General features: G+C 40.1%; 1 protein-coding gene across 1 annotated transcript in view; it reads right to left on the reverse strand.

The window, feature by feature from the left end:
- Positions 1 to 11,310: 11,310 nt before the first annotated feature.
- The window catches only part of kcna4 (potassium voltage-gated channel subfamily A member 4), a 49,929-nt gene continuing 37,734 nt past the window's right edge, over positions 11,311 to 23,505 (reverse strand). Inside the window, exon 2 of the mRNA XM_033038639.1 lies at positions 11,311 to 12,341. The gene's annotated coding sequence lies outside the window, so the exon portion shown is untranslated. The remainder of the gene's footprint in view (positions 12,342 to 23,505) is intronic.

Consider the following 23,505-nt stretch of genomic DNA (forward strand, 5'->3'; position numbering starts at 1 on the left):
TGTCCCTAGTGTGTGTAGGATGGTGTGAATGTGCAGGGATCGCTGGTCAGTGGGGCGAAGGGCTAGTTTCTGCACTGTATCTCTACACCAAAAAAAGGATTCAAAATAAAGGCAATATAAAAGCACGATTCAGAAAAGTAACTAAATCAAGAAGATTCACAGAATTAACGGAATGAAAAGAAAGCAGAATTTGAACCCTCCCTGCCACTTGAGGCTACAAATGCTAAAAGGCAACCAGCCTTTCTACCTGATGGAGTCCAGAACCAGGGGCCACAGTTTAAGAATAAGGGGTAAGCTATTTAGAATGGTGATGAGGAAATACTTTTTCTCACAGAGAGTTGTGAGTCTGTGGAATTCTCTGCCTCAGGTGGAGGCAGGTTCTCCGGATGCTTTCAAGAGAGAGCTGGATAGGGCTCTTAAAGATAGCGGAGGCAGGGGATATGGGGAGAAGGCAGGAACGGGGTACTGATTGGGGATGGTCAGCCATGATCACATTGAATGGCGGTGCTGGCTCGAAGGGCCGAATGGCCTACTCCTGCGCCTATTATCTATTGAAACTCAGTGGGTGCGGCAGCATCTATGGAGCGAAGGAAATAGGCAACGTTTCGTCCCGAAACGTTGCCTATTTCCTTCGCTCCATAGATGCTGCCGCACCCGCTGAGTTCCTCCAGCACTTTTGTCTACACAATTGGACTGACTGGGATGTGAATGTGGTCGAATATTTGTGTAAGCACTATTTTACTGTTGTGAAAAAAAAATGAGCACAAAATCTGTTCTCTATTACTGTTCTGCCTTAATTATTCATGATGACTGGTAAAAGTGTTACCCGATGTAAGAAATGGTAAACTGACTCCACTCCTTAAGATACTTTACTCTGTGTATCAAATGAAAGAATTCAACACCGTAGTCCATTACTGTACTCTGTCTTGAATAGCTGGGTTCTGAAATATTAATTTTGATTGCAATGTACTACTCGAACTTTAAAATGCTGAGTGCCTAAATATTTTAATCCAAACAGTATATTAATCGTAAATATTTTTTTCAGAATCTACCATTCAGGATAATCTGCAGTTTTGAACACAAGTGCGTTGATTTGAAAGAGATTAGCTGATCTTAAATGTAAATCATGTCTGATTATTCTAGTTACATTTTTTGAACAGGTCAACAATAATGAAGTCAGTGGATCTCCTTTCTATGGCCCTCCAGAAGGTAACGATGAGGTGACCTACTTCATCTGCTTTCCTGTAGACAATGATCCTACTTCTCCATGGATTGTCACCTCGTCGTGGTGGAGAGGCTTGTGTGGTCCTGAGATCCTGAGAGCGATGCCGTCTGGTGCTCTGCTCCTGGTAGGGCCACCCATGGCGGTAAGGTCGATGGGGAAGGACTCTGACAAAGAACGATCCAACCAAGACCTCAACGATGGAACAGGCGGAGGACGATGGCTGACCTTAGCGGAGCGTCACAACGGCTGGGAAGGCGGATGAAGGCTGCAGCAGAAAAGGGTCTCCGGTCGTCTTGGACTCCATGCCACTGGATCCTGACCCAGATCTGTCAAGGACCGTGGGGTGGCTGTCTGTGCACCGGTTTCCCTACGTTAAACAAAGTCACACACGGGCGTCCTCCAACCCTGGAGACACCCATGGCCAGCCATGACCCGAAGGAGGTCTAAGAAGAAGATCCTACCTTACACAGCTTTCAATGGTGGTTGCAGGACTGCGAGCCAAATATATCAGAATCTAAATGAAAATGTCCATAAAAGTTTGTATGTAATTAAGATCAATGTAAGACTATGGATTAGGAAGATGGAGACTACGCATAAAATATATATATTCATATTGGCTGAATGTCACAAGGTGGTAGTCCCTGAAACCCTTTCTTCAAAATTTCACAATATTTATTAACAGTTTGGATGAAGAAATAAAAACTGTACATCCAAGTTATTAGGTGACACAGTGTTAATAGAGTAGCGCAGATGAGAGCACGATGCTGCAATGGGTTAAACTGTAAATAAGCAAAACTGTGGCAAAAGGAATTCAGTGGAGGTAAGTGTAAAGCCCCTGTCCCACTGAGGAGACCTAAACAGCAACCTCTGGTGACCTTGCCCGTCACCCAAGGTTTCCATGAGCGGAGGTTTTGGTCACTTCCCCTAATGGTGGAAAGTGGTTTCCGCGTGGTAGAGGCTTCATCTAGGTCGCTGCTATTTTTTCATCATGATTAAAACCGGCCTCGACTGAAAATAGGTTGCCATTTAAAAATCCATAATTTTTTAGTCGAAGCCGGTTTTCTTCTTAGTCGGGACGACAGATGGCACAATGGGCTAAGTGTTCGGCTGGCGACCGGAAGGTAGCCGGTTCGAATCCTGCTTGGAGTGCATACTGTCGTTGTGTCCTTGGGCAAGACACTTCAGCCACCTTTGCCTGTGTGTGAATGTGTGTGAATGTGTGTGAGTGATTGGTGGTGGTCGGAGGGGCCGTAGGCGCAGAATGGCAGCCACGCTTCTGTCAGTCTGCCCCAGGGCAGCTGTGGCTACAGAAGTAGCTTACCACCACCGAGTGTGACTGAGGAGTGAATGAATAATGCGATGTAAAGCGCCTTGAGTATTAGAAAGGCGCTATATAAATCCCATCCATTATTATTATTATTAGTCGAGGATGGTTTTCAACATATGCGTGGGAGGTGGTAGGAGGTTGCAGGTCACCTCGACCTTGATTTATTTTTTGGGTGGCGGGCAAGGTCACCAGAGGTTGCTGTTTAGGTCTCCTAAGTGGGACAGGGGCTTTAGATGATCTGTTTTAGATTAGATACATTTAAAAAACAATAACAAATATTAAATCCGAGCAATTTGGGAGTCCACACATGGAAATCACTGGACTGGTATAAAATACATAAGCACCACAATTACATATTTGGAAAATACTTGTCTTTATCTCAAGAAGCTCAAAATAAACAGTAATAATAATAATACACTTTATTACGGACTCGAGGTCCAGACAAGGAGCAACATTACATTAAAATGCATTGCATATTAAAAAATATCATAAAGTACATTTAAAATCTTAGTATATCACTTATAAAAGCATCATAAATTATATATTAAAAAAAACACAATACATGAATTAAAAATCCAGATTAAAATGTATCAATTATATAGATGATTGGTCAGTTCGAGATGGCGTACCAGATTCTGTTTTCATAAGTCATACGAGCAGAATTAGGCCATTCAGCCCATCGAGCCTACTGCGCCATTCAATCGTGGGTGATCTATCTTTCCCTCTCAACTCCATACTCTTGATTTCTCCCCGTAAACGTTTTCACCTTACTAATCAAGAACCTGTCAATCTCTGCTTACAAAATACCGAACTTCACAAAAAAAATATCTTGATCACGGAAGCGAAAGACTGCAAATTTGAAAAGTTGACTGTAACTTGAAACAAAATACCACCAAAATGCTTCTCACCCTGTTGAGGTTAGGGCTGTAGCTGGAGAATGGAAATGTTCTTGGTTAGGAGATCTTTCTGTGTTACATTTGCCTCTGCAAACCTTTCATTGCTCTGGTTCATTCAACAAGTTTCCCCTTGTCCTGCTTTAGGCATGTTGCATTGACTGCTCTGTATGATCTCGTGTTATTCTTCCTGTCATACTGCATTCCAAAAGCACTGGCTGCAAAAGCAATCATAACCGTCAGTAGCGGTTTTTGCAAAAATACTTCAGTCAAATTCGGTCAGCTCCTGAACCAATGGCTGACACTTCGGTAAGTCTAAGGAACAAAACACTTATTAGTCGACTTTAGTTTAGAGATACAGCGTGGAAACAGACCCTTTGGCCCACCGAGTCCACACCAACCAACGATCCCCGCACACTAACACTAGCCTTACACACACAAGGGACAATTTACATCTATACCAAGCTAATTAACCTACTAACCTGTACGTCTTTGGAGTGTGGGAGGAAACCGAAGATCCTGGAGAAAACTCATGCAGGTCACGGGGAGAAAGTGCAAACTCAGTACAGACAGCATCCGTAGTCAAGATCGAACCAGGGTCTCTGGCGCTGTGAGGCAGTAGCTCTACCACTGCGCCACCGTGCCATCCCTTCTGTCACAAGATCCTCTATTAGAGCAGTTTTCAGTATAACCATCATCACTCAGTTTAGACTTAACAGAAGCAAGAGAGGGATTAGAAAGAAATAGAAGGGAGAGAAGTAGAAACACACAAGTCCGTTCCTTCGCGGTCAGATTGTATGCACACAAGTTATTAGAGTGAGTTATCAATATACATAGGCCCAACTTTCCACTCTCAGTAACACATCTTATATTTCTCTCTTACCGTTTCAGGGTTCATTTGACCTCTGTCCTCCTAATGCTTTCACGTTATGCCTCCCAGTTGATATAGTTCAGCTTCTGAAAGGAAACTTGGCTGATAGTCAGAATGGCAATAGCACAGTGTTGAGTACATGAATGTTAACGCACTAAACAAAAAAAAGAAAAAGCAGGTTTCTGATTAAATGGAATTACAGGCAATGCTTCCTCAGTGTTGTCGGAACAGACCAGGAAGTAACGGGGGATTTCCTTTGCAAAATGGTTGTCAGCTTTCTGGGATCATATTTGCACGGTTTGTACATCATTAATGTTTTATGTGTCATTCCTCATGGGCCCGTCCCACTAACGCGACTTTTTCGGCGACTGCCGGCACCCGTCATCATAGGTCGCCTTAAATTTTCAACATGTTGAAAATGCAGCGGCGACCAGAAAGACGCTACGACTCTTTGGGCGACTGAGGAGACGACTCACGACCATACAGGCGACACCAGGGTGAAGCCTGTATGGTCGTGAGTAGTCGCCCAAAGAGTCGTACCTTGTTCTGGTCGCCGCTAGATTTTCAACATGTTGAAAATTTTCAGAGACCTGCTGCGACTATGACGGGTGCCAGCAAGTCGCCAAAAAAAATTTGCGTAAGTGTGACAGGCCCATAACTGTCACTGTATGTCATGTTGTAATGTGGGCGGAGCACCAAAGCAAATTCCTTGTATGTGAATACCTGACCAATAAACGTATTTATTCATTCATATCAATCTAGTAACCATTTTTTGGTAACCATTAATGGTACGTCTTTTATTCCACATTTTTGCACTTTTCCAAGTGTCTACTGATTCTGTTTACTGTTGTTGTGATTCCAGTACTTTCCTCACTCACGATCAAGGTTAATCAATGAACGGCTTCATTGTCTTTCCTTTGGCTGGATAGCACGCAAAGAAAAGTTATTCGTGGTATATCAGTGACAATAATCATACTTTATTAGTCAAGTATGTTTTGCAACATGCGAGGCAACATACAACAAACTAAAGTGAATGGTATGTAGCTACTGGGTTGATGCTGCACCTTTTTCCGTTAAAAGTTGTAATATTTGCAGTTTTCTAGTCTTCAAGAATCACTGGTGAAATGATCAGATTTTGGATAATTAATGTCAGAGCTTCTGTACCTACCTTCCTTAAATGATCCCATAAACTGGGCCGATCCAGACCGGGGGTGGGGATCCAGTACATCCAGCATGTGGACCGACTTTTTCTGACTTCTGGACTTTTTCCAAAATATAGCAACAGGTGCAAGAATTTCATTGTGCAGTGCATACATGACAATAAAGATCCATTGAACCATTAATTCCTCAATAATTTAGGATGCATTGCATCTGGAAAACATGATGTAACCACTGATGTGCACTTTGTGAGAAATGTCTGCAAATGCATTTACTTAGAAACATAGAAAATAGGTGCAGGAGTAGGCCATTCGGCCCTTCGAGCCTGCACCGCCATTCGATATGATCACGGCTGATCATCCAACTCAGTATCCCATCCCTGCCTTCTCTCCATACCCCCTGATCCCTTTAGCCACAAGGGCCGCATCTTAGTAGTTCACAGATTACTGCGCATTACGGTAGATAAGGCTGAAAAACAATATTGTCAGTAGAGGAACAAGTAATTACCGAGGTTAACTTAGGCAATTCTGCATCCACTGACATATTTGTATATTCCAGAAGTTTCCGCCAGACCTTCTCCATCGTTAGTGGTGAAACCTAATACTTTATAAATCTCCTCACCAGAAATCTTCAAACTATTTTAATTGCTCAAAGGCAAATGAAGTTTGATGGCTCTGGGCCTATATTCGCATAGAAGGATGAAGGAGAACCTGATTGAAGCTTACCGAATAGTGAAAGACCAGGATAGAGTGGATGTTTCCACAAGTGGGAGAGTCTAGAACCAGAGGGCACGACCTCAGAATAAAAGGATGCACCTTTAGAAAGGGGATGAGAAGGAATTTCTTTAGTCAGAGGCTGGTGAATCTGTGGAATACATTGCCACAGACGGCTGTGGAGGCCGAGTCGTGGGGTATTTATCAAGAGGAGATTGACAGATTCTAAGATTGTCAAGGGGTCATGGGAAGAAGACAGGAGAATGGGGTTGAGAAGGAAAGATAGGTCAGCCATGATTGAATGGTGGAGTAGACTCGAACAGGACGAATGGCTTAATACCGCTCCTATGACTAATTAACTTATGAAGTTAGCACTCCATTTCATACATAGAATTTAATAGATATTCTTCTTGACATAATACACAACACAGTTCCTTTTTAATAATTTTATTTGCTTTCATTGCACATATTCCCTTTTTAACATTTCTAATATTGCTGATTTCAATGCATATGGAAATACTGATTTTAATTTACAAGATGAGAGGGTACCATATGCCCACATACAGTAGTACCTCAATAAATAAAACATTTGATATGTTTACACATCTACGCAGGTAAAGTAAATATAAAACAAACTACATTGGGAATTATGTAAAACAGGTGAAGGTAGAGTTAACGAACTAGGCAGTAACATAATACACAGGTTTTGTTAAATAGACGGGGAGAAATGAACATTTAGAACCCAGACTGGATACCGGTGGTCCAGTATCCAACATCATTTCCCAGCAAATCAAACACATTTCAAGCCATCCTGAACACACACACATTCAAATTTTGTCTTACATTTATACACCGTAGAACTTTTCAATAAGTAGGAATGTACAGCATTGTCACCATCTTATATGCCAACCTTTATACCTTTAACACGATACCTCTGGGTTCCATTCTAAAATCATCACTTTAACCAATGGACACTACAAATACTTCAGATTTTTAACTAGGGCACCTGCTGAATGCTGCCTTATATTTCCATCATAAACAAGGTAAGAATAAGATAATTATATTATCTTTTTATCTATATTTGTGAAAAAATATACTTACTTTTTCACTTCTTTAAATTTTATTTTTACATATATATACCATAATGTGATTCTGCACATCACAAATAAAGCTTTTATAATACATTTTATTTAAAAAAAAATAGTGACTTTGGTATTTGCCCCTTTAAATGGTCAAACCATCATATAGAAGGTAGACAAAAATGCTGGGGAAACTCAGCGGGTGAGGCAGCATCAATGGAGCGAAGGAACATTTCGGGTCGAGGCCCTTCTTCAGACTGATGTGGAGGTGGGGGAGGGGCGGGAACCCGCCCCTCCCCCACCTCCACATCAGTCTGAAGAAGGGTCTCGACGTCAGTCTGAAGAAGGGTCTCGACCCGAAACGTCACCTATTCCTTCGCTTCATAGATGCTGCCTCACCCGCTGAGTTTCTCCAGCATTTATGTCTACCTTCTATTTTCCAGCATCTGCAGTTCTTTCTTAAACAAACCATCATATAGAAATGTTTTCTCCATCTCTGCTCTGAATCCGCTCTGTAAACAGCTTTATCATGTTACAAAGACAATTTCAGAGTTCTTGAACGGTAAACATAAGCAGTAAAATTAAACTGCAAAAAAGACCGCCTGCATAAAAATATTGTTTAAACTAACATACAGACAAATTTAGGAACCGGACCAAATGGAACAATTAATTCTTGCCTGCTTTTTATATTACATTAATGCATGCATTCTGATAATTTGTCAGCATTTTCCTCTCAAGTTTTTTTGACAATCGCACGAATAATTTGCATCACTGGACTATTTTTCTCTCTCCCGTCAATTTTTCCCTTAACATTTCACTTTCAAAGACATTTCTTGTGTAAAATAGACTAGTGGTAATACTGTATTTACACAAATATACTTTGTTGGCTTTAAGTAAAATAGATTTAGCTGTTGTTCTGCTATTGATCAAGTAGGAAATATAATACTTGGTATTATTTAGTGTGCACATTTTATAGAACTTCAAAATAATTTCAGGGCTTCCTTATGGTTTCCTTGGGTGGGGCGCAAAGTCTCCAGAGGTTTCCATTCAGGTTTCCTAAGTGGGACAGGGGCATAAGACTCCACTAGATTCAATTGGATGTACAGTAATCTATTACTAATTCAACTTACATTTAACCTTTGGGGGAAGTTATAATATTAGCAAAAACAAGTGAAATATTGAATAATCAACAATCAGAAACAGTTTAAGTCATTTTCAGAATTGCAATTATGTGGTTAAAAGATTAAATATAGGAAAGTAATGTTTTGATATCATTTTTTAAATGAGATTAATTTTGCAACAGTATAAAAGAATTTTGTTAAGTATGGAATTGATTGACCACAGTTGTTATGTTTTTACTACAATGAAGAAGCACAAAGTTATTATTATAATCGGATAGTTAAATGGTTTAAGTTAAAAAAACTGGCACTGGATAATGCAAAGGTCAAATGATAATGAACAGACTAGAACCTATATTTTATACAGATAAATTGAAAATTATATGCACTGAAACAAGTGTTATTTGTACACTAGAAAACAAGAAAGGTTGAAAAACGCGTAGCTAAAAGTGTTCCATTAGCCGTATGGTATTAATTTTTCCTAAGCTTGCATGCTTCTAGATCGACTTACTGGCAATTTAAAGCACTCTTTTCCGCCTGTAAATGAGATCCAAGGGGAAGTACAGGATGCCATTTCTTTCTCTGCCATTTAAATGGTTGGGAAATTTGAAATGAAAATTGAAAGTGAACTGGTTTCAGGCTGGGTATATTATTGCAATTTGTTTTGGAGCTCTTAGTTATAGCACCCCTCTAGACCTTCCTCAGAAAACTTGTTTCTATAGTAAGGAAGACATGATACACTACAATACTTTCAAAATAAAGCTGAATAGAAACAAAGACATCATAAGATCATACGTGATAGGAGTAGAATTAGGCCATTCAGCCCATCAAGTCTACCCATTCAATATTGCATGGCTGATCTATCTTTCCCTCTCAACTCCTTTCTCCTGCCTTCCCCTCACAACCTCAGACATCTGTACTAATTAAGGATCTATCTATCTCTGCCTTAAATATATCCACTGACTTTGCCTCCACACCCACTGACTAAAGAAATTCCTTCCCACCTCCTTCCTTAAAGAATGTCCTGTAATTCTGAGGCTACAACCTCTAGTCCTAGATTCTCCCACTCGTGGAAACATCCTCAGCACATGTCAGTATTACAACAGAAAAATGGACTGGTTTATATACATTTTCAAAATAAGTCATACTTCAGCATCAAATCACACCCATAAATTGCTAAATGCCAAGTAAACACTTCTATTCCACTTGATAGTGCTATTATAATTTAGTATCCTGAGTTCTAGTTCTCTCCATTCCATATCAAGATGGAAGGACTGAGCCAATTGACAGTCCACTATGATCACTTGTCATACTTCTAAGCATTAGGGTATTGTTTTAATCCTCCAAGCATAACATTTGCAATGTAAATTTGCTTAAACCAACATATTCAGAACAGATGCACTCCACTGGTGAGAAGAAGATTAAGCTGCCTATAGTTGATAAAGTAAATGACAGGGGTGGTTAATATGAATATCTGCTGTAGATAAGGTATTGATTTTAATGTGACATAAAGCCAGGGTTTTTAGCATCACCAATTAACCTTCCAACTTAAAATCTCATCTGTCACTATAGCAGCCTTCAGTCTGAAGAAGGGTCTCTAACCGAATCGTCACCCATTCCTTTTCTCCAGAGGTGCTGCCTGTCCCGCTGAGTTACTCCAGCTTTTTGTATCTATCTTCGGTTTAAACCAGCATCTGCTGTTCCTTCCTAAACTATAGCAGCCATGCTGGGTTTTATAAATTCTGTACTTGCTCATTTAATCTTTAAGATTTTTAAAATACAAATCAAGATTGACAATACATATTAATGTTCACTGAACAAAATCTGCAGTGATTTAGTTTGCCATTCCAATTATGAATTTGAGTACAAACAATAACTACAGCCTCGGATATTAATTACAAGGAAGGAACTAATAAGAAAGGTGAAAGATATGAGAAAGCATAATGACTTTTTGATATTATTCAACAGAAATGTTAATTAAAATAAAGTAAGCATGTATTTCATAAATTAACAGTGAGCAATTTCTTTACATAACATAATAAAATATTAGTTATTTGTATAAGTGCACATAGGGTACTTTGATAATTAAATTCTGAATAAAGGAACTATCTGCCAATCTACTAAAGAACAAATTATTTATACACATAAAGAAATATGTGTACTCTTTTATTATCTATAGAAGTGATAAATATTTGTCACCTATAATGTATCTTTCTATATTACTCAAAATAGCTTGTTAATTGTGCAAGCTAATTGGGATTGAAAGTTCCCTAAAGCAAACAGCCCATGTTAAGCATCATTTGTTTTTACAGTACTTCTTTTGTACTTTGTATTCAACTATATACAAATTTTACAAACTTCTCAAAACTGAATTGTTCATATTATATTACAATATGAAGATAACTTTTGCAATCATATAATGTCTTTCTGGGGGGGGGGAAATCCGTTTTAAAGCAATCCGTAAATATATTTATCACTTTTTAAAATATCTTTGAATTCATCTTTGTTGTTATCTTTGATATTATGAATAGACCACTTTACAAATGGCCAATAAGATTATAAAAACACCTACTTCTCAAATTTCACTGTAGATTTAAAAACATCAAGTTAGCATAATTATTATTTTCCGAGGGATTATTAACAGATTTAGGAAAATAATTCGTAAGACTACACAAGCAATGAAAGCATTCCACAATTATATAAAAATATATAAAATAAGTTGTCATTGTAATATATTACAAACTACAATATGTACAGCTGAAAGCTTCAAATTTCCTTCAATTTCTATGTTTCTATTGGAGAGAAGGCAGGTACGGGATACTGAGTTGGATGATCAGCCATGATCATATTGAATGGCGGTGCAGGCTTGAAGGGCCGAATGGCCTACTCCTGCACCTAATTTCTATGTTTCTATGTTTCTAATTAATACCCATTACTGAACTCAATCTACAAATTTAACATGTTTAGATTACATACACATAAACCTGTTTTAGTGATGGAATGCATGCATAAATGCAACACATAGTGGGTTGATTTGATCAGATCTGGGGTATAATTCATCTATTTAATAGTTAACATGGAGTCTGCCTCCCAGCTAACGCTGTTGATGGGAGGTGTGCGCCATTTTGAAGTAAGGGCCTAATTAAAATGGTGCCAGTGAGCTGCAGGCATTAGATTCAACCAGCTAGAGTCTCGATCAGGATACCATGGTGTGGGACGACCTAGGCTGGCAATGGCTCACGCATTATTCTTGCGGAGTTGTGATAGATCACAACTGCTCATCCTGGCTACACAAAAAAAATTCTCTAACTTACATTTTTGGTGTCTTTTCTGCTGTATTTTCTAATAAAGCAGGCTGGTGCATATTTATCTGTCAAAATAGCAATTAATGATCTCTTTCCAATACGGAATCATGAAATAAAAGCAGAAAATGTTTCTTCAGAAAGATCACTGAGCTGAAACATTTATTCTGTTTCTCTTCCCACAAATGCTGCCTTACATGCTGAATATTTCTGTTATTTTATCTTTTTAATTTAGATTTCTAGCATCTAGAATTTTTGTTTTGTGGACTCATATCTTGCATATTTATAAGGACCTACCACCTGAAGCCAATGGGCAGACCAGCTGCCAAGCAGATGGTGGAAGGTGAAACCATGGAAAGAATGGGGTAAGAAGCCTGTTGGGGTAGCAATCACCCAATTTATAACGATCGATGTCCAACGTTAAAACCTATCCTCTGGTTTTAATAACTTACTTGTTACACTACCTATTCAACAAGTACATTCTTATGGAAACAACTTATGCCACACTAATCACTCTATTGTGCAAATCCCCCCTATGTTTTGTGTATTTTAATTAATTTGATGTTTCTTTGTTCACAATCCAGGTGTTGATAGCAGACTTGCATTTCCCCATTTCAAGTTGATTTGTATTACCGCTGTGAAGTTCATTAGATTCCTAAAGGAGAAAAAAATTACAAAGTCTTAAGAATATAGCACAACCTATAGAATATAGAATATATTTATATAATTTCCTTTGACAGATTCCCGTCAATAACTATCTTTGTTTGGAATTTGTAGTATCTTTCTGTGTATACATTTAATTTGCTGCTGAGCAATTTTATTTATCTAGTTTTGAACATCCTTAACCATGACCTTGATAAAACCAAGCATATCTATTCTAAACAGTTCAACAAATGGATCTTTGAAATTCCTCTTCTTGGTTACACCTCATCGACATTACTGCAGTCTAATTCTCCCTAATTTGTGACCCTGTTGGATACCAACAAGAAACTATTTGTTAAAGTTGAAAATTGAAACAAAACTCCAGATCTTTGCCAATACAAGTCAAGTTGATTTATTGTGATACCATTCACCAATTTTTCTTCTAAAACCTGCGTCCCTCATTTCCATAAGAACATTAAATTCTTGCTGAAGTATGATTCCATAGATATTGCTCCAATGCCATGCCTACATGGCCATTCATTTTGCATGGATCTATATATTGTGCAGCTTTTAGACTTTGAACTTTAGAGATACAGCACGGAAACAGGCCCTTCGGCCCACCGAGTCCGCTCCGACTAGCGACCCCGTACACTAGCACTATCCTACAAACTATGGACAATTTCCAATTTTACTGAAGCCAATTAACCTACAAACCTGTACGTCTTTGGAGTGTGGGAGGACACTGGAGCACCCGGAGAAAACCCACGCGGTCACAAGGAGAATGTACAAACTCTGCAGACAGCACCCGTAGTCTGGATCGAACCAGGATCTCGGGCGCTGAAACGCAGCAACTCTACCGCTACGCCACTGTGTAGCTGTTTGAAAATTAGCCAAGTATCATGGCCTAGTTATCTAACTGCAGATATATGCACCAGTATGACGTACCCTTGGGATGTAGTCTGGAACAGGACCTGTACACATTTCGTTAAATTATTGTTTGAATTCTCTGATGCAGTTCCACGCTGAAATCAGCAATCAGTACATTCTGATGAACATGCCTGGGATCTTTTCTGCCATTAATAATAGAGGTTCCATGCCATTTTAAAATTATGTTAGTTCCATGGCACATTCTCAAATGTTGATGCAGAATATTCATAAAGCGTTTATAAATTTGTTTACAATACCAATTAACTGTGAGATTAACACAAAATTCTGGAAATTGTCCCAGTATTGTTTAACTGCCAATAGTTATCTCAGTGATTGTTGTTTTAGCACATAAATATCATAATTCTCCAAAAACATGTTCACTGCACATATTACTAATGGTGATGACTTTTTTGATTGAGATTAATAATGTATTCAAGAGTCAAGAGAGTTTTATTGTCGACATCCTAACTATGGATGATAGCGCAGGCATTGGCCGTAATACTACTAACAGCTTGATACAAGTTAGAGGAGGTTCAGAATGCAGCAGGTCCCCCCTCTCTCCCGTGTGGGACTACATAATCATGGCAAAGGAAGTTGCATGTTGTTTAAAGGACTTTAGTTTCATATTTCAAATTAAAGATGATGCTCTATGCATACTCATTTGTGCTACTGTAAGTGTTAATTAGGCACCCTGACAATCAGCCCCAAAAGCAACCACTGGAAACCATGATTAAAACCAAATACATTTATATTATTATAGGGCCCAGAAGAAAGTCAGACATTTGCAAGAATAACAGCCAAAAGGAAGGTGGTAAAATTATTCCTTTCATTACAGAGTTCATTTGTTACAGCAGTACACTGCCAATTGACCAATATGGCTATGGCTTATGTCCCTGGTTAGCCTGGAATAACACAGCCATAGAAACTGTTACCTTGAGGAAGTGCTGTGCATGTCCTGTAACTAGACTCCATTTGTTGCTACATCAACTTAGTTTTAGCTTTCCCAGTGAAGTGAGGCTCTGAACTGCTCTTAATGCAAAGAAATGAAGTTTCCTTCCATCTGTACTTTACTCTTCCCACGCTAGCAACTAAACATCACCACTGCCAGGTGCTCTACTGCTGTTCCATCAACGCAGAAAGAAACCTATTTGGCCACAACAAAGAGATGCTACTCTACAGAACTACCTCAAAAATATCTGCCATGAAAGCTAAAAGTCGTTCAAGTTTACTAACAATACTTTGCATCACCAAAATGCTTTCAACAGCAATATAACAGTCTTCTTATCCACTGACTTACTATCTGCAGATCTATGCTCTTGCAAAACTGGCAGTGTATTACTGGGAATGTTGCTAAATACAGAATATTCCTCCAGTTCTGTTGTGTATTATGAATCCCATTTACCATGAGATAGATTGAACTGGATGCCATGGGCTGGCAATTAGTAACGTATCAATTATCGGCACGTGACTGATGCACCAGGCAGAACCAGGATTCGAGCGTGGATCTGATGTGTGTGTGTCTGGAGATGTTGTCAGAAACATGGGTAGGTTTGAACAGCTGACACTTAGAGAGGTTGTTAAATACATGGAGGGGTAAACTGCTGTAACAGTCATTGCAACTTTATTGACTTTGCCAACGCACACAGTAGTAGCTGTAATTTTGATGTTATCCATTGGAAGTTTGTGCCTCCACCACCCCCTTGTGAAAATGGTAAATCAATCTGTAGTTAGACACAAAATGCTGGAGTTACTCTGTGTCTATCTTCAGTGTAAACTAGCATCTGCAGTTCCTTCCTACACAACACAATCTGTAAACAAATTAGTTACTTAACTATCCCGATTTTTATAAGCTTAAAATTGACCTCAATAAATTAGTACAGGAAGCATACAAACTTTTTGTTGCCTGTGATAGTTTTGGTGTTCAGCCAATGACACGTTACTGTTATATTAATCATTATTGCAGCATGGTGGGCTGAATATTGGCTGTGATTAGTGACAGTGGAAACCATGCTGCAACAAACACAGCCTCTTACTGGGAGCAGTTGAGAGCAGCAGTGAAGATGCTGTATTCAAACAACACACACTATATGGGAATGTAAAGTGTTTATATATTTTTTGGATTCTGTACAGTAACTGCTGGAGAGTCTCTAGACACAGGGGCCAGAAGGCCCTTCAGGCAACTATATCCAAGGCAGTGGGAGGAGGTAGCTCAAGTAATATCGACGTCTTGAAAGCAGTTCACTGACCTCAGTGAATGCGACTTCAAACACAATATTCTAATTGCACCACCAGTCCCAGTCTTTATGAGTGCACAATACTCCCATCAATTACCTACCAATCTCTTCCCACAAGTATAAGGGCTTCAAACATTTAATTGATATCCACATACTCACACTTCTATGAGGGTCACCCTAATGTTTCACAGTTGAACACATTGCTAGGTATTCAATAAATTATTTGGCACTCACCAGCATTTTTACTATTTTTTGGATTGGACACAGATAGCAAGTTAAGAAATTATTAGCTCATGTTGCCCTTTCAATTCACGTTCATGTTATAGGAGCAGAATTAGGCCATTCGGCCCATCAAGTCTACTCCACTATTCAATCATGGTTGTTATTTCTTTCCCTCTCAACCCCATTCTCCTGCCTTCTCCCTGTAACCCCTGACACCTTTTCTAATCCGGAGTCTGTCAATCTACGTCTTAAAAATACCCACTGACTTGGCCTTCACAGCCGTCTGTGGCAATGAATTTCACACATTCACCACCCTCTGACTAAATAAATTCCTCCTTAACTCCCTTCTAAATGTTATTCCTTTTGTAACTAATGGGGGAATTGCAGAGGGCTCTTAAGAGTCAGTCATACTGACTGGGTCTGCTTCCTTCTCTTGTAAAGGAAATAAATGCCTAAAAGCCCTGTCCCATGGAACGAGTTCATTCCAAGAGCTCTCCCGAGTTTGCCCTGATTCGAACTCTGAGATTTACGGTAATGGCCACTCGTCGGTACTCGGGGCTCTCGTGGACATTTATCAACATGTTGAAAAATCTTCACGAGTCTTCCCGTGCTTACCTGCCGTTAGCGAGTCTTCCCAAGTACCTGCCGTTAGCGTTACGAGCCACTAAGAGACGTCCCCGAGCTCTGACGTACCTGCTACGTTCATTCTCCGTGCTTACCACGGGTTTGATTTTAAACTCAGGAGAGCTCTTGGAATGAACTCGTACCGTGGGACAGGGCTATAACTGCCAGCAATTGTTGCTAATTGACAGGGAATAAGTAGGTTGCAATACCTCCCCCGTGGAGGTGAAGAAGCTGCTTATAATGCAATCAATAATGACTGACAATGGAGGCCAGAATTCATTGAAAAGACATCAACATATACACTAATCCTTCTTTTTATTACTCCCTTTCCACTTAATCTGTAATCTTTTCTGATTTACCAGCTGTGGATAGTGTAATTATTAATCTCTCATCTTTACCACTCCCTTAACCACAATTTTAATGCTTTGCTCCCTTGAGATAGCAACAAGGGAGCCAGGCACTGGTGCAAGAGTCAGTGAAGATAAATGGATGAATCTTCACTCTATTTAATATTCACAGTTAGCTTTAAAGATGTGTTGTGTAATTTAGAGCATAAAGTCCATGAGATATTTTATTTTTATAGCCTGCTTTAAAACCTTGTAATATAGTAATTTTGGGCCGTGTGAACCCAAATGGTCAGCTCAAGCATCCTTTTTCATTCATGTAATATTTCTAGAATTCCCATCGATTTAAAATGCAACATTTGGTTTATAAAATTTCACAACCCAAGAATGTGCATACAGTGCTGCTAACCAGCCAGGCAGCAGTCATCACATGATCAGTGGTTAGACCACTTCTGTCTATGTCACCTCACAATTTTTAGTGGTTTGGTAATAATGTGATGTCTATCACAAAAATCAACGGTTATAAATTCTATTTTGATGAGCGTCACTCTCTCTGAACAAAGAGTGAATTATGGACAGGATTGTCAAAGAACACCTTATCAGGACAGATATTTGTCTGTAGAAGGGTTTCGGCCCGAAACGTTGCCTATTTCCTTTGCTCCATAGATGCTGCTGCACCCACTGAGTTTCTCCAGCATTTTTGTGTACCTCAGATATTTATAAGAACTCATTCTTTGTAAGAACCTTAAGAGAATGGAATAAACTAGACAACAATATAGTCAAATCACCTTCACTAGACAGTTTTAAGGGGGCACTAACAGCACGTTAGTATGCACAACACATCCAAGTTGACGATATGCAGAGTACTGCCCTGCCGACTACAAATTCAGAAGATTCAGAGTGTTACAGCTAAACACAATATGCTGGAGTAACTCAGCAGGGCAGGCAGTATCTCTGAAGAGATGGGTGCCGTTTCAGGTCGAGACAGTCTTGACCCGAAATGTCACCCATTCCTTCTCTTCAGAGATGCTGCATGTCCCGCTAAGTTACTCCAGCATTTTGTGTCTATCTTCGGTATAAACCATTCCTACACATTTCGTCTGGTACGGCTAGAGATTAGGGGGTTTCCACCTCATCAGCTAATGCACAAAAATTAATAGATTAATGCTCTGGTTAATAGATCAATGCCCTGGGTTCTGCAAAAACGCAAAACTGAGGAGTAAAATAATGGATTAAACACTCTTACATTTCGAGGGCCTGAGCACTGGGGGGAGGTTAGGCAGACAGTGTGAGCAGATTAAATAAAAGTGTGAACAAAATCTATTGTGATACATGGCGCAAGCAAAACATAATAATCCATCTATGTCACTCAGACTAATTTAAGAAGAATCAACAATGTGGTATTACTGATCAAGTTTCAAAATAATTTTCCTCATATATACTGCATTTATTTTTAAACAGAGGAATCACATTATACCAATCAGAATAGATCTATCAGGAAGCACCATCATCTTCAATTTAATCAGATAGTAAATTAACTAACTAAGCTAACTAATTTAGTTAATTAACTTAACAAATTAGGAAAGTTTCATTCTCAATCTGTGTTCAGAATGACATCAGTAGTAGTGCTTCAATTTGGCCTCTGCAGCCTTCTGAGATTTAGAAAAATGCAATCAGTTTTATTGCATCTCAATGCAGTTCAGTGGCATCAGATGGAAAGCATACATATACAAATATTCTGTAAGAGCAGGGTCAAAGCTGATAAAGAATCAGATCCATAGAGTGATACAGTGTGAAAACAGGCCCTTCAGCCCAACTTGCCCACACCAGCCAACAATGTCCCAGCTACACCAGTCCCACCAACCTGCATTTGGTCCACATCTCTCCAAATCTGATATATCGTAACATGATCTTATTTTTCAACAAAACATATAACGCCCCAAATGTTTATCTTGTAATGAGTTATATATGTTATTTAACCTTATATATTTTTAAAATGATGAGAATGCCTTCCAATACTCCCGGTTAAATTTGCTCAACATTATTCAATCTCAAGGATAATTTATTTTCAGCAAGAAAGGCACAGTACCGGTGCAGTGCAACATCGCAGGTGAGGGTTGGAGAAGTGAGTGAAAAACTCTTCCATCATTTAATTACGTGGTTCAGCTTCCATGAGGTTTACTACAAATAAATATTCATGGATTACCATCGATTATAATCGATGTCACAAAAAACTACAACAAAAATAATTTATTGCAATAAAAACAGAAGTTGATTATAAGCCGGCAGAAACCATGCGTGTGGGTCATAAGTGATAGGAGTAGAATTAGGCCATTCGGCCCATCAAGTCTACTCTGCCATTCAATCATGGCGGATCTATCTTATCCTCTTAACCCAATTCTCCTGCCTTCTCCTCATAACCTCTGACACCCATACTAATCAAGAATCTATCTGCCTTAAAAAATATCCACTGACTTGGCCTTCACAGCCTTTTGTGGCAAAGAATTCCACAGATTCACCACCCTCTGACTGAAGAAATTTCTCCTCGTCTCCTTCCTAAAAGAACATCCTTTAATTCTGAGGCTGTGACCTCTCCCCCACTTATGGAAACATCCTGAATATAAACAACAAGATTGTCTCCCCCCCCCCCAGGTTATCTTCCTCATATCCCATTTATTTTCAGTACAGGGTGTGCTGGCAAATAAGATCTACTGTACCTGGGATCACAGGGTTATGCATTCAGATGTCCATGAGCTCCAGGAAGAACAGTTTATCATGTTTACCATGCTGTGCAATCTCTTCCTTTCCACCTCCTCACTACTGCCTCACAAAAAAAGCTTCTCTTGCTGGTTACCAGCAAACCTGAGAAGGTGGGGGCGCTGCAAGCCGGCGCCCTGTCAGCAGCGTGCCCGTTTTTTTCAACCTTTTTTGTTTTTTCAGTATGTTTTAAAGTATGTTTTTTGTGTGTTTTGTGTGGGGGAAACCGCTTTGGTCGCCTCCTCCATGGAGAGGCGACTTTTTCCAGGTCGCCTCCCCCGTGGCCTAACAGCAAGGATCTGCGTGGACTTTCCCGGCGACGCGCCCAGGGCTTCAGCGGCGGGCGCAGCGTGGACTCTTGGCGTGGAGTGGGCGAGCCCTCGCTGGGGCTCGCCGGAGGGGAGCGCTCCTTTTCGCTGGCCCGTGGCAGCCGGCAGCCGCGGTCTGCACAGCTCCAGCTGGCATGGCGTCTACAGCCCGGGATCCCTCGTGGGGGACCCGGGAGAAGAAGGAGCTTCCACCGCCGGCCCGCGGCCAACTTCTACCCCGGGCCCAGCGTGGACTTACCATCACCCCTGGAGGGGGAGCTTCAACCGCCGGCCCTGCGGTCTGCGGTGCTTCTGGCTGCGGCAGGGACTTTAAATCTTCGACCCGCGGCCTGCAGCCTACACCATCCTGAAGCCGCGGTCCCTGGTGGGGAAGAGCCGACTTTGGACTGGCTCTGGACTCTGGTCCCACCACGGGGGGATATGGAGGAGGACTGGCCATTTTTTGTGCCTTCCACCACAGTGATGAATGCTGTGGTGGATGTTTGTGTTAAATTTTTGAATGAATGAATGAATGAATACGTTTATTGTCATTGCACAATACTGTGCAACAAAATTCCATTACATCTCCTCCGGTTAAAAAAAATACAAACACGACAACCATTAACACATATGTACACTTATTAGTAAAAAATAAATAGGTATTTTAAAAGAATTTAAAAGAATTTAAAAGAATTTGGCGGCATTTCTTGGAATTACATTTTGCTTCCCCAGCATTCTCTGTTGGAATTTAGCTCTTTTATCGCACATGGGTAGAAACTATTTTTTAGTCCTGAGTCCTGAATCGCCTCCCAGAGGGTAGCAGAGTAAAAAGGTGGTTGGCAGGGTGGGATGTGTCCTGCTTGATATTTGTGGCCCGGCGCAAGCATCGGGCCCTATATATGTCATCCAAGGAGGGCAGTTGGGCGTTTGTAATGTTCTGCGCAGTTTTTATAATTCCCTGCAACGCCCTCCTCTCAGCCACAGTACAGCTAGCAAACCACACCAGGATTCCATAGGAGAGGATACTCTCCACGGCGCATCGGTAGAAGGACAACAGCAGCGGCTGTGAGACGTTTGCTCTCCGCAGAGACCTCAGGAAATACAGCCGCTGATGTGACTTCTTCACGAGAGTGACGGTGTTCATTTGCCATTTGAGGTCCTGGGAGATGTTTATTCCCAGGAACTTAAAGCCAGTGACTCTCTCCACCATGTCTCCTTTGATGTATAAGGGAGCAGGTTCCTCTCTCCTCTTCCTCCTGAAGTCAACGACCAGCTCTTTTGTCTTTGATGGATTGAGTACCAGGTTGTTTTTGGTACACCAGATTATTGCGTATCGTGTGTTCTTTCTCATTGTATCGCTGCTGACATATTCATTTCACTTGCACTTTATGTGCAATGTGATGAATAAACCCGTATTGTATTGTACCTGGTTGGAATGGATTCACTTCATGTCTATTCCAACCAGCAGGTGACCACATTTAAACACAGGCAGACAAAAATGCTGGAGAAACTCAGCGGGTGATGCTGCCTCACCCGCTGAGTTTCTCCAGCATTTTTGTCTACCTTAGATTTTTCCAGCATCTGCAGTGTTTTTCTTAAACATTTAAACAGTCTCTTATTGCCTCTTCTAAGCACAAAATCAACTCACCACAGCAGTGACCTGTTAGAAAACTATTGCCATTTACAATCTACTCAAATGTAAATAAATCACTTATTGACTCTTATTTTTAGCAGATAATGTTAGCATTGAATCCAGTTGAATGCTACGAAATAAGCTAGTGGAAATCGACAAAGCCAAACTTTTGTTCAAAATTTCATTTGAATAATAATAATAATAATAATGGATGGGATTTATATAGCGCCTTTCTAATACTCAAGGCGCTTTACATCGCATTATTCATTCACTCCTCAGTCACACTCGGTGGTGGTAAGCTACTTCTGTAGCCACAGCTGCCCTGGGGCAGACTGACGGAAGCGTGGCTGCCAATCTGCGCCTACGGCCCCTCCGACCACCACCAATCACTCACACACATTCACACACAGGCAAAGGTGGGTGAAGTGTCTTGCCCAAGGACACAACGACAGTATGCACTCCAAGCGGGATTCGAACCGGCTACCTTCCGGTTGCCAGCCGAACACTTAGCCCATTGTGCCATCTGTCACTGGTCACTAGTCACTGGCCAAAGATGGTTGATTGCTCATATGTAGTTCAAACAATCTCAGTATAGCCCCACACTTGCAATCATTTATGAATCCATATAAAATGCAGAACAACGTTTTCTTATGGCTGTCAGGAAAACAGATGTGCACCTTTTTACTTCCACCCAGTTCATCTTCACAGTGCATTGTTTCAGAAGAATTGAAGTATCATCAAGGATTCCAGCTTGAAAGCCCAGATAGTTTCTTCCTCACTACTATCAGACTCCTTTACCAATATATCTTTCACTCCACCTTTGTGGAGGTGCTGTCATGTACTCTTAAACTTAACTCTACCTCATTCAGTTGTTCTGTTAAGCACTTTAGTATTGTTTACACGACTTCAGATTACACGACAATCTTTGCATCATTCTGAGGTTCTGAATTCATTATTTATTCTTGTATTCATCATTACCATGTATACTGCTTACTCTATAAGGTTCATGCGAAGAGGAATTTGATTGTACCCTGATGTGTATGACAATAAACCAATCTGAATTTGATCTGGTCTAATCTGATCCAATCTTATATTTTCTTGCCAGATGTGTCAATTCTGAGCGTAAGCAAGCATTGGTTATTTCAGATTTTAATACAGACCACACAAAGAGAATAGAACAGAAATGGCAGATTTTGCCAAATTAAATTTTAAATACGATTTGCAATATAATTAAAATTCTGCAATGGGAAGGATTCTTAAACAATCAGCTTCATTCAAATCTCTTCTAAATCTTCTGTATTACAAGAATAATATTGCTCTATTCTAAGGTAGACACAAAGTGCTGGAGTAACTCAGCGGGTCAGGCAGCATCTCTGGAAAGAAGGGATTGGTGACGTTTTGGGTCTAGACCCTTCTTCAGACTGATGTCAGGGGAGGGGGCGGGACAAAGATATAATGTTGTCGGAGTGGGAGCTTGTAGCTGAAAACCCTCTTTGTTACGACAACACCAGTAAATCTTTTCTGCACCCTTTTTGGGCCCAGAATGTCATTCCTATGATGTGAAGGAACAAGAAATGGTCCAGTTACAGCTCAACCAGTTCTTTTTTTTTCATATCCAACATACTTACCATTTAACTCTTTATGAATTTTAACTTTGTATGAATTCCATCTGCTTTACTAACCACTGTTTCAATGTGCATTTCCACTTCCAAGAATTTATGCATATTAACACACAAGATCCCTGTGTTCCTGTTTAACCTTTCATATTGTGCCAGTTAGTTGATGTTGTCATTTGGTATTCTTTATGCCAAAGCACATTACTTCACACTTCTCTGTATTACATTTCTTATGCCTCCTGTCAGCCATTCAACCAGCTCCTCGCTCTTGCACTGATAGTATCCTCTGAACTGTTAAAGGTTTGTCATTTAAAATTTACCCTGCAAACTCACATCCATCAAGAGGCAGGGATCACCCCCTAATTATCATACTATTACCAAAATATTCTATTGTTAGTCAAATATGATTTGCCTTTTAATGTGCTGATCTCTCCTCTTTTAACTCAGATTTATCTGTGAATATTAATGTTTATAGGAGACACAAGAAACTATAGAGTCTAGAATCGTAAATA

Source organism: Amblyraja radiata, chromosome 20, assembly GCF_010909765.2.
Source record: "Amblyraja radiata isolate CabotCenter1 chromosome 20, sAmbRad1.1.pri, whole genome shotgun sequence".
Lineage (NCBI taxonomy): Eukaryota > Metazoa > Chordata > Chondrichthyes > Rajiformes > Rajidae > Amblyraja > Amblyraja radiata.